A 10000-nucleotide genomic window follows, 5' to 3' on the forward strand; every position below is an offset into this window, starting at 1 on the left:
TTGAGATGGGCCATTTAGGGGTGAGAGGGGGGGGGTGAAGTTGGCACTGAATCGATCTGCCAGGATATTGGCAATATCCTTGGGATCAGTATATTTAATGCCATTCTGTTTTAACTCAGAGCAGATCTGAGCATTGCCATTTAGATTCTTGACATAGTTATAGAATACCTTTTGGTTGTCTTTGGAATCTTTGGCAATTTTATTTTCGTAACTAGTTTTGGAGGATTTTATGAGGGATCTCAGTTTCTTACTGAGGCTGGTAAGGGAGTTTTTTGCATCCTGGGACGTTCCTCTTTTCTGCAACAGTTTCATCCTTTTGTTGTAAAGTTTGTTTATGACAGGGGACCACCAGATTGGCTTCCTTTTTTTGGATGAGAGCATTTTGGTTCTATTTGGGATGGCACGATTCATGCATGAGTGGATGTGATCGTACAGTGCCTTAGTGTAGGATTCAGCAGTTGAACTTTCAGTTCCCATCTGCATGTATGTCATTAAGTTTGTCACTTCTGACTTGAGTAGCATGAAGTTGGCTTTGGAGAATTTTTTTTATGGAGGTTTCCTTACTGGGGACTGGGGGTGGGATGTGGATGTTAAGGGTGATTAGCTTATGGTCACACCTGACTAACGAGAATGATTTACTAGTTTGTGGGCGAGTGAGAGTTGATACCACTGAAGGAGGTGAGGGAGTTCAAGCCAGCCCAGTTCAGCAAGTGAGAGACAGTGGTGACTACAGTAGGATGCCCCTGTGGCGAATTTGGCGATTTTGTTGTAGCAGGTAATTAGTTTGTTTAGATTGCATTGCCTTAGGTTGGTATATATTGGAGAGGCATAAAGTGGGGGGGAGATAAGGTGAGAATTTGCTATTGAAATCTTTGCTGCTTTGGTGAGAAGTTGCTTATTTCTGTATAACGCTCCTAGTTTTTTGTGGACTTTTTTTATGGTCATGGATATGTGAATGTCAAATTTTAGTTTATTGTCTATTTCCACTCCTAGCAATTTGGTGTGTTCAGTTGGGTATATAGTGGTGTTGTCTTTTGCTGTGATGTTAAAGTGAGAGTTGTTTTGAGTATGTTTGGTGGGTTGGAAGATGAGTAGTTTAGTTTTGTTTGGGTTGAGTATTAATTGGGCATTGGATAACCAAGTTTCAACAGAGGAAAAGGCTTCCTGTGTGACTTTTTGCAGTTTGGGTAGGGACTGGGCTGAGTAGATGATGGTTGAGTCATCTGCGTATTGTATGAGTGTGCCATGTTTGGTGGCAGAGGCTAGATTATTAGTGAAAACAGAGAAGAGTAGGGGTCCAAGGATGGATCCTTGGGGAACCCCTATGGAGACAGGTAGTTGGGGAGATATGTCATTCTGCCATACAATGGATTGTTGGCGGTCAGACAGGTAACTCTGAAACCAGTTGGTGACTGATTGAGAAAAGGATAGGTTATTGAGGACAGAGATAAGTTGTTTGTGTGGGACCATGTTAAATGCTTTAGATAGGTCTAGGAAAGTAGCAGAGGAGAGACAGCCATTGTTTTTATGCTGAAGGATAGTGTTAGTAAAGGAGAGTAAGGCAGTGGTGGTGCTATGGTTTGGTCAGAAACCATGCTGAGTATTGGAAAGGAGGTTGTTAGTAAGGAGGTAGTCTGAGACCTGAGAGTGTGTGCATCTCTCTAGTATTTTGGAGAGTGGAGAGAGAATAGCTATGGGGCGGTAGATGGTTAGTTCTGTGGAGGGTCCGCCTTTGTGGAGGGGAATTATATGTGATACTTTCCACAGTGTGGGAATGTAACTTTCTGACAGAGATTGGTTAATCAAGATGGATACTGGGTAGGCCAGAGCATCAGCTGCGATTTGTAGGAATTCACTTGGGAGGTTGTCTGCTTCTAATTTGGTGGGTTTAAGTTTAGTTTTTTTATGTTGGAGATAGGTACAGGAGAAAAAGAGAAGGTAGTGGGGAGATTACTAGTTGAAGGTGTGGGTTGGACGGGAGGGGGCTGTGTTGTTTAGCTAGTGATAGTATAGTTTGTGTGAAGTGTGTGTTGAATGAGGTAGCAATATTTTCTGAGGAGTGAGGGATGTTAGGAGGAGGGGTACTGACTTTACCTGGGTGGAGGATGGAGTTTATGGAGGATCAGAATTGTTTGGGGCTGTGTTGTGAGGAGTCTAGGGCAGACTGGTAGTATTGGAATTTGTCCTGTTTTATTAGCTTTTTTATTCTATTGCGTAGTTCTAGGAATTTCTGTCTAGTTGAGGGGATTTTGGTTTTGCACCAGTGCTCCCAGGCTTTATCCCTGTTTTTCATTTCGGACTTAGTGGTTTTCTGTAGCCATGGGGCGGGTTATGCTTTGGTTCTGGAAAGTCTTATGGGGGCATGGTAATTAAGGATGCTCTGGAAGGTAGAATTAAAACATTCAACTGCGTCATCAAGACTGAGGTACTTTAGAGGATGCCAGTTACATTCTTTGAGGGATGAGATGAATGTGAGTGGGTTAATGTTTAGTTTTTTACGTATTTGACGGTAGATGTCAGGTTTAGCTTGGTATAGGTATTTTTTGAGTAGGAATGTTGAGGAGTGATCACTGAGGCTATCTGATAAGCAGGCTGTTATATATGACTGGGGGCTCTTACTGACTAGTATCTAATCCAGGGTAGTGTGCTTGTTGGAGTTGTTATTTATCCTGGTTGGCGAATGGACTAGTTGGGTGAAGCCATGAAGGTTTACATGATGGGTTGGATGGTTACCAGAATAGGATTGCCAGTCAATATTGAAATCACCTAAATTAGTTTCTTGGGGGAGATGGTGGGTAGACCAGCTGAGGAGGTTTTCTAGTGGAAGGATGTTTTGGCCAGGAGGGAAGTAGCATCCAATTATGTTGATGGTTTTGTTTTGGTTTATTTTGAGGTTGGTATATATTATTTCTTCATTGCCTATTTATGGAGCTGATGATTTTAAGTTCTGGATGTTTAGATGCTGTTTAAATATTATAGCTACACCGCCTCCTTTCTTGTTTAGCCTGTCTACTCTTAGTATGCCGTAACCTGTAGGAAGTATTTGCTCACTGGTAATATGAGGTTTTAGCCAGGTTTCTGTCAGGATGACTATATCTGGGGAGTACAAGTCTATGGTGGTATGGAGTTCATGGAATTTGTTGGATATACTTCTAATATTTAGGCTTAGTAGAATGAAGTCACTTGGCTTTCTATTGGCTGTAATATGGGAGAAGTTGTGGTTTCTAGTCTGATTATGAGGATTGGGGTTGGAGATGGTAGGGCCAGGGTTGAGGTGGATGTCTCCACTTAGGGCTAGTTTTGATATGCATGAGGTTATTAGTTTTCTCAGTTTTTGAATGTGTTTGTTTATAGGGGAAACTTTATGATTGTGCTCTGTGGGTAATAGGTATGGTGGGATGGTTACTATGTTAAGTTGTAGGGATGCTTTATGTTTGAGTAATATAGTTGGTAGAATATGTGGGGGGTGCATAGGGATGGTTCTTGAGTTGGTGGGAGGGGAGCTGAGTGAGGTTGAGACATGAGTGGTGGTGTGAGTAGTAGTACAGTGGTAGTGGTTGAGTGGGGGAATGATGGAGCTTTGGTAGAATTTAAGATATGCAAGGAGAGTGCATGCAGTGAGTATAGGTAAGGTATGCTTGTACATGTTAGTTGAGGAGGTGTGATATTGGGAAGATGGAGGAGATAGTGTTGGGTTAGTGCTGTGGTTGGCTATTGGAAAGATGGGAGGGGTTTGTGAGTGTAATAAAGGTGGGACCACTGGGGGTGGGAGGGTATAGGGGGCAGGGTGGGGAGCGAAGCAGGTAGAGACCCTGTTAGTTGCTCTTATGAGGGGGCTGGAAACAATCAGGTAACAAAGTTAACTGATAAATGAACATATGATAGTGACAAGGGTGATTGTAGTTTTAAAAATGGTGCCTGCCACAGTTAATATTTATTAACTTTGGGATTGTCTTAAGGTAATAAACAGGGAAGGGGGAGGGGGAACAAGGGTGTGAGCAGGCAGTTCTTTGTACTGCTCTCCAGGAGAAAATGAATATTGACTCAAACAGGTACACATACTCAAAGTTAACTTTAGCTGTTTGCATAGAGTTCAGACCAAGACTGTGCTTTTCTTATAAGAATGATAAAGGTGGTACCGCAGTTGAATACTTAAGAGTGGTGTTAGGTCTAGAAAAGGAGAGTACAGAGAGGAGTAAGCACTTTTGAGATGGTAAATATATATTATAAAGATTACAAAAACAAAACTGAGCAAATAGCTATTGCATGCAGGAAAATATGTCTTGAACCAACTACTAGTATATGCATATACTGATCCAATTTTACATTTACATTTACATTCTATAAGAATATTCTGTTACTGGATCTCATTACCTATTCTGAGCGTAGCCCACGCTTACCCAAGAACTTATTGGGGTAGCTGATTCTGACCAAGTTCTCAGGCACAACAGCTCTAGCTGTATGTCAGACCTGTTATTGCTGGCAAGGAGCCAGCTCTTGCATAAATGTTGGAGCTGTTTGACCATGAGGCTCTTAAATGCAGAAGCTCTACCTGTAAGGTGGTGTGGTTGTTATACCTGCAGCCATCCGTCCAAGAAGAGAGATGGCCTTGTAGGACCAGTAGTCATCCAGAAAAATTAAATCAATATTTGAAAATAGAACACTGAGACATTTCCATAGGAGATTTGAGGATGCCTCATACTATACTGAACTATGCTTGAGCATGGTATTAGTTGAGCGCCACCTGTATATAGACCATGGTACTACCAGCAGTCTGCCTTTTGACCACATACTGCTGGCAGAACCTAGTCCCACATACAAGTAAAGCTTCAGCTTTGCTAAGAAACACATTCAGCTCAATGAATATTTTTCATTCTGGCTCTAATGTAGTTGATGTATAACACACACACAAACATACTTTACTGCAATCTATCATTGCAGTGTTTCACATACCACAAGTTTTCTTCCAAAGACTGATCATCACATAGTAGACAACTATTTATTACAGTGTTATAACTGTGTTACTGCACTGTGTGCAAAGCATTATACACTACTAGGAAAATTATCCTATTCTATTTCCTCTCTTTTGTTGCTGTTTATCTGAATATAAATGCATTTAGCTAGTTATTGATTTATTGTCTGATTGCTTGACTGAGGGAAGGATTGAGTGTGTTGAAATCTGTTGCAGACTACAGAAAACACACATTTCCATTTACAAGCTATTGATGCCCCCACACTGCATCAATAAAATCTGGGGACAAATGGCTAAGAAACAGGAAGCACCTGGTAACTAGCCAGCATACAGAAAATAATGCCAGTGAATACACTAAAGCAAAAAACATATTTTAGAATCAGAAAGCCTACTTTACATGGTAGGAGCATAACTACTACAAAAGTAACAATAGGAAATACATTTGCACTTGATTTTTAAATGCAGTGTCTTTTCTCTAGCATTTGATGCTACCTCATTTAAGAACCAAGATTTTTTAATGATTTGTCTGCATGTGATTTTGCTGAATGCTCCAGTTTCCATTTGCCTTCTAAAGATGTACCAGAGTGAAATGGCTTTCTTCTAATTTACCAATTGTTATTCAGGCAATGTATGAGAATGTGTGTGTGTGTGTGTGTGTGTGTGTGTGTGTGTGTGTGTGTGTGTGTGTGTGTGTGTGTGTGTGTGTGTGTGTGTGTGTGTACATGTTAGAATGGGTTAGTGCTCCATGTGGAATTTTTATCTTTACCATGCACCTAGTAAGTGGCAGGGTAGGATACAGCTGTCCAGAGACCCTAATTTGGATTAACCAAGTATACAGTGAAAGAATGACTGAATGTTTACCGTAATGAGTTTTTAGTTAAGTTAGCTAGTTTGTATATCTCTAGAGTCAATTCACAATACTTTAATTTGTTTTTGCTGAAGACTTTTGAGGTACCAATACATTGTTTTAAATGTTATCTCCTATAATTACCTTTGTTTGAATTCAGCTTGAATATGGCCTTTCCATTACCACCTCACACATAATACTTATTACACTCCAAACCATGTCCAGTTCTAACTGTCATTTCATCACTAATTCCCACCCACAATAACACCACTGTCTCTAATTTATAGAAAACACACTAGCTTCCCATAAAACAAAGAGCTAGCTTTCTGCTTGGCACCCAACTCTTCAAACCACTAGAGCTCCATGCCTTCACCCAACTCTGAACTAAACTTTGTGAGTAAACTTTATCTTACAACCTAGGCAACCTTCCTCAGACAACACCCTTCTTGTCCACTTTAATATCATTTCTCCAATCCACCAGACATGCCTTTTCCATAGCTGCACTTCCACCTGGGAATCCCTCTTTCTATCAGAGAAATCTGTCCATTTCCTATTTCTCTACAGGACAAAGCTTATTGTCTACATTCATCTGCAAGTTAAATGCACCTGCCCCCATACACATAACCTAACTTACCAAATCTTCCCCTCCCCTCAGTGTACTTCCTTATCAGCCATTGGTGTACCTGTGTGTATATTAAGTGATGCTTAACTGCCTGCTTACTTCTTTTTCTAACCAACCCCCACTTAATACTAACCCAGTTTAATGTCTACATCTCTCTGTTTTTCAGCATCAAACTTTTATTTTCTTCTTTATTCTTACTGTAAATGTGTACTGTAAATAATTAAATACTTGTGAAAATTTCTACTATGCAGTTTGACTGTTTGTTTACCATATGTGAATGCTCATTCATCCAGACTGTACCTGAAAATTGTCATTACTAATCAGTACACTATCCCAGTTATCAAATTTAAGTAAATAGAATAAAATGCATCATTAAGGAGAGTCAAGATGGTAATCCAGCTAGAACACAAGACAATTTCAACCGGTCATTGTCTCAGTAAATTTATCACTATTCAAGACTAATCTGAAGAGAGACACTTGAGCAGTTTAGTGTTATTTACATTGTTTTTTAACTGGACCATGATATCCTGGTCTTTAGCGGTATTGAAAATGAACTTGTTTGCAAGGAAGTATGTCCCAAGTTATCTTAAATCCTTCCTATTGGTGGTTCTGGATGCATTCCAAAGAGTTAGAAGTACTAAGCAGGATTGAATCATTCAACTACTACATGATGCAACACTTGCTGTCAAACATAACCACAGGATAGACCTCTGTCATGTAGACTGGTGCATATATATGACACCTTGTCAAACTGCTCCTGCGTGTGACTCAAGTAGTTTTTCATTACTTGTTAAACTGCTGTCCTATATCAGTTTTATAGGTTATTCAGGAACTTCTGCAGTTGGCATGCCAGAGGCTTAGAAAAGTTCAAAAGGGAGTCCGTAATAACCTTCCCTTGATCCGCTGTAGTAAGGATATGGGGCATTATAGCTGTCAAGCCTTTGTATGTATGGCCTGACTGCAGTTAGCAACAGCCAGGAAGTAATCTTTGCAGTTGACCAATTACCTGGGTCTGTTCCTGGGTAACCTATAGATCCACTATCAGCTGCTCTATTTTACACCACTTTCATTGGCTGAAATGCTCTACACTGCCTTTTGAAGATAAAACAGAGTAACAAAAAGTGTGATCTTTCTTTTTCATGAGTGAGACAAGTTTGAATCTAAAACAGGAAGTGCATATGTGTGTGTGTGTGTGTGTGTGTGTGTGTGTGTGTGTGTGTGTGTGTGTGTGTGTGTGTGTGTGTGTGTGTGTGTGTGTGTGTGTGTGTGTGTGTGTGTGTGTGTGTGTGTGTGTGTGTGTGTACTCAAATTGCTGAAACCTGTTAGCCTGTTGTTTAAGGACATCTCCTGAGACCTGCTACCTTAGATAGCACTTCCTGGTCATGTCATTATAATCAGAAAACATTTTCATTCTCGTGTTTTGTATCAGTAGGGCTTCTATAAATATCTTTTTTTTTACTACTGTACTTATTATCCCAGGTTTGCTATCAAAACAATGAAATCTGTAGTAACGTTTAATGAAATTGCCTAAAAATAAGGTCGGAAACTGTTTTGCAGAGTGTTTAAAATGTTGTCACAAATCCTTAAAATAACCAACTAACTAAATAAATAAATAAAGTACCTGAAATGCAGATTTTTAAGGCTGTCAGTTCGTAGTCTTTCAAATATGATAGCTGCCTGTGTCACACTCTTCCTGAGGTGTCAAAGCTATCTTCGTAATCCAGTAACAGTTTATTGACAACTGTTTTTATTGACTTCAAAGAACTTTTAAGAGGCATGCATATGTTTAAACTACCTTTTCTATTTACCAGTGTCTGCACTGGGCAGCATTTTTTTTTTGAATGTTGTTGTCTTTCGGCTTTTCCCGGTTAGGGGTCGCCACAGCGGAACTCCGGTCCGGTAATGATTGGCAGTAGATTTTCATGGTGCTGAGTTGCCAGCTCGACGCCCAATCTTCAACGAAGGCACACCCATTCACGCATGTCTTTCGGAACGCCACTCGACCCGCTGGGAGGACATACAGACTCCACACAGAAGGCACTCCCCGCACACTAGCTGAGAATTGAATGGGATAACCTCTTGCTGTGAGGCAACAACGCTACCGCTGCACCACCGCGGATGCAATCACCTCTTTTTAACAGTAAAGTTCAATAAATCACAAACCAAGACATGATTGTTTACACAGGGAATGTATTGAATCTAGGAGGTAACAAGAAGCAGTGATGCATGGTGTCAGATAGCGGAGGAGCTCAAGCTGTGTGAACAGAGCTGTTTGCATTGTTGATGCTTAGCAGTAAACCAGTCCCATCACTTGAAATGGATGGACGTTAGCAAAATTTGCTATATTTGCTTAAAAGCATTTTATTATCTCTGTCATGTTATCTGTATCTTAGTTCATAGGTTAATAGGGAAGTGCTAAGCAATCAGTCTGCCAAAACCCCCTATTCAAAATTTCCCTCTTACTAATTTCAAGGAAGGTAAGACAAGATAGACCAGGAGAGAATCTGAGGTTGCTCGTCCAATTATCTAGGTTTACCTTGAAGGTGGCAAGGGAATATGCAATGCAGAACAGTACAGAACAGGTACAACTTGCTGTTGTTGAATTTGCATCATGAGTTTCTTTGTGTCTCTTAAAGGCATAAATGTCTTTGTGCCATTCTCCACCTCTGCTGTATTGTTAGCTACCAGTTTAATTTGTTACACTGTAGCATACTACGATTTCATCTAAACTGTAATCCATGAGCACAGCAAATGGAGTCATTGTTACATGCATTCTATACTTTATTTTTTGTTTGGTTTTGGTTTTCGTATGTCCTACATACTCCACCAGCTACCTACTGCTGCCACTAAAACAAGACAGTGGCACACTGAAATGTTGTTAAAAATCATAAAAAATTCTTTCTTTCTTTGCTTGCCTATTTTTCTCTTTTTTGTATTTTTTATTTCTATATTTTTTGCTTATTTTAATGATTTTGAACTACACACACACACACACACACACACACACACACACACACACACACACACACACACACACACACACAAATATATAGGTGCACAACAATTTGTTTAACAGATCTCATGAGATGATTTATATGTAATGTTCTACACACTAATGTAATATATAATGTAATGTTACTGTTTACACTTTAAAATTCATTCATTTTTAAGCTGAACCACCATTAAGGAATTATTACAAAGTAGGGTATTAGCTTTCATGCCATTTACAATAATACTTTTACCTGTGTTTTTCTGTAATCTGAATTTCTGAAGATCAGAACTCCATTCAGTGTATTTCGCCAACATCTGTTTCCTTTATAAGTTTTTTTCTTATTCTTTTTTCAGGAGTGATGCAAGTATAACAGTGATGTTTGACAAGGACTCTTCTTAGGGGAAGTGGTTGTCCTGGAGAGAAAAGAAAGTGTTGCATAAGTACTTCCAAGTTTTATCAAGAAAGGTAAGAGGAAGTGTATATATTGAGCCTAGCCTTGACAGTGGAATAATTTATACAATATATTTCTAGTGCTTGCATGGATGTATATTAGACATTTTCTTCTTA

The 10000-nt window shown here is 39.7% G+C and overlaps 1 protein-coding gene across 1 annotated transcript in view; it reads left to right on the plus strand.

Moving 5' to 3' along the window:
* LOC122813175 (leucine-rich repeat-containing protein 19-like) overlaps positions 1–10000 on the plus strand; it is a 615392-nt gene that overhangs the window by 33998 nt on the left and 571394 nt on the right. Inside the window, exon 2 of the mRNA XM_044085333.1 lies at positions 9787–9898. The gene's annotated coding sequence lies outside the window, so the exon portion shown is untranslated. The remainder of the gene's footprint in view (positions 1–9786; positions 9899–10000) is intronic.

The sequence above is a fragment of the Protopterus annectens genome, chromosome 10.part0, assembly GCF_019279795.1.
Source record: "Protopterus annectens isolate FY-2018-M chromosome 10.part0, PAN1.0, whole genome shotgun sequence".
Taxonomy (NCBI): domain Eukaryota; kingdom Metazoa; phylum Chordata; order Ceratodontiformes; family Protopteridae; genus Protopterus; species Protopterus annectens.